General features: G+C 37.3%; 1 long non-coding RNA gene across 1 annotated transcript; it reads left to right on the top strand.

Moving 5' to 3' along the window:
- Positions 1–203: 203 nt before the first annotated feature.
- LOC120346973 (uncharacterized) lies at positions 204–1,168 on the top strand. The gene is made up of 3 exons (XR_013478917.1): positions 204–286; positions 685–766; positions 1,001–1,168. It is a non-coding gene; the product is annotated as an uncharacterized LOC120346973 (long non-coding RNA).
- Positions 1,169–2,641: the final 1,473 nt, after the last annotated feature.

Raw genomic sequence — 2,641 nt, forward strand, 5'->3', positions numbered from 1 at the left:
AAAAATAATTTGCTTCGATTATCATCTGTGAGCCAAGTTCTGGCATGAGACTTGAAGCAGTTAAAGTTGATGCACTCATGAAAAAAGCTATTATAATAGATTCCATATAAATGAGGATGCCGGAAAAAGCAGAATATACCTAATTTTGATTTATTTTGGAAGTCTTTGTGAATACAGCAATGATATGTCTGTGATTTTCAGGAAAGCAATATGGCCGTTTTCTGCCTCGACTTCCTGGAAAACCGAGAAATTCATTTTAAAAAAAGTGAACCCTACAGATACCAAGGTTTGTAACACACTTGATAGCGAAAATCTATTTGACTCGAAATTGCTTTGGATGCGAATCCCATCTAACATGCAAATGTTTTCTAAGATTTTGGTGGAGAATAGTCTAGCTTCATCAGGAGGCAAAGGGTTCTAATCATTTCTTTGCATTATTGTACTTTCTCTAGAATCCCTTTACTAACTGGGAACACATATAGCCGGGTTATCAACTTTCCTCACCGCATGTATGAATTTCAAAATTTTTTTTTGATTCTGATTACCCTACTCAAACCTAGAAATCCAGGTTGCTGACTTCGTAGTTAGAAAGTTCGATTTTAACTTTTTAATGAAAGCATTCTTAACTTCCACTCTAGACTCTACCTCGCAGCCCTTCTCAAACTTCAATCTTTTTTCATTCAGGTCCAACTTGAGCTCGAGGCATCCGGAAATGTTGAGTTAGACAACATAACAACTTTGAATTCCGCCGAATGTTATAGTCTAGGTAAGTACATCAAGATTTATTTAGTCAACGGCAAAATTGTTGGAGCGTTGAATGATCTCTCGGATAGTCTCGGGTTTAAACCCCATTTCAGTCATGTCGATAAATTGGGGTAGACAATGCTGCTGTATCAGTGGCTGATTTTACAAAGCCTTACTTAGAGTGAAGAAAAATTTCAGAACTTTAAAATAATCTCAAACAAATACTCTGCAAGTCAAGTTAAACCTTTATTTGCAGCTACGCCATGTGCGAAGAAAAATCTTGAGAACGGAACAATTTCTCCTGAGCAGGACTTGTACACTGAGGATCAGGAGGTCAGTTACTCTTGCAGCAATGATTCCATTTTGGAAGGGGGACTGACGGGAACATGCAAATCTGACGGTTCATGGTCTACAACACCAGTGTGCACAAGTAAGTTTCTTTCCCATATCGATAAAGATCATTCAACCATCCTCATTTCTAATTTGCTGTCCTTTCCCTAACCTATTGTCCATATGGCAGTGCAATAGCCCTGTATGGAGAAGGCCATTTAAATGGGAATCTGGGTCATATATCCATCCCTAACCTGCTGTCTATATGGTAGCTCAATATCCCTGTTCATTTGAATGGGGATTGGCTTAGGCTTGCACTTAATCGGCCAAAATCAGCCCCGTAATGACGGCAAAATCACTTGGATAATAACCTCGTAATTGTAATAGTTTTACTTGGATTGAATTTAACCGATTTCTCCAGTTATAAAAAGTATGGAATTGAGACGATATGTGTTGCAACAAGCATCGCTTTACATTGCAATAAGCTAATACTCGACAAACAAATCATTTAACAAACGAGTCTAAACCCCGTTAGGCCCTTAAAACACCTTTACGTTAGTGTTATTCTCCTTAAATCTGTTACATTTCTTTAGCTTCAATACCTCAGTGGCTGCGCGACTTTGCTCTAAGAAACGTTTAATTTAATTGTGAGTGAGTTTGCATGTCCTTTCTTGAAACAAATAAAATGACGTATGATCAAAATTACTGAAGGGACAAAAGACAATTATCCCGAATAAAAGTTATTAATTTAAACTCGAAATTATATATTCTCCTTGATGGTTGTTTCACAATTATCTTACTATAAACTCTTTTACAAAATGTCTTTTTTCTTTCAGAATGTGGAGTTATCTATGATGCAAAAAGTTTTCGAGCGATATTTTATAAAACGAGAAACGTCACATCAAGCGTCGCTGAAACTCTTTGTAGAAACAAACTGGCTAACATTTATGACGTCACACACTACAACATGCTTCGAGATTATTTACGATCATTGATTCTTGATGGAAAGTCATGGATTACTGTTCGTACCGGAATGACTTACAAGGTAGATTGATTCTGAATCATGTGGCGGTTATTGTTACCGAATTACCATATAAATTTTATGTTGAGGTTAAACACATATAGCTTTAGCATAGGAGAGAAGTTAAAATCGAGCCATTTATAACACTGACTACTCCAGGCTGCCAGTGAAACGCGTCAACTTCACAGCTCTAAAACTGAATCAGAGGAGACTAATCCAAACAGTTTGATTTATGTGTCTGTTCCATTCAATTCTTATCCACCAACGGTAATCACTGAAGTGTGGCTGAGCCGAAAAATCGCGTGATGGTGTCACGCTTCATTTAGTTTCTTACTAGAGACCAAAAAAGTTTGTTTTGCTTTGTCAGATCATATGACATGGATTACTATTTCAACTTTACCCAACTATTACATGTCATAACTGTCATTTGTTATATTCCCCAAAACATATTTTTATTTCAACAGGACGGTCAGCTGTATACAACGACGGGCCAAGCTATGACTCTGCCAACTGCGGTTTGGTCTCCTGATACTACGAATTCCGGTG

This window comes from Styela clava, chromosome 11 (genome assembly GCF_964204865.1).
Source record: "Styela clava chromosome 11, kaStyClav1.hap1.2, whole genome shotgun sequence".
NCBI classification, from domain to species: Eukaryota; Metazoa; Chordata; class Ascidiacea; order Stolidobranchia; family Styelidae; genus Styela; species Styela clava.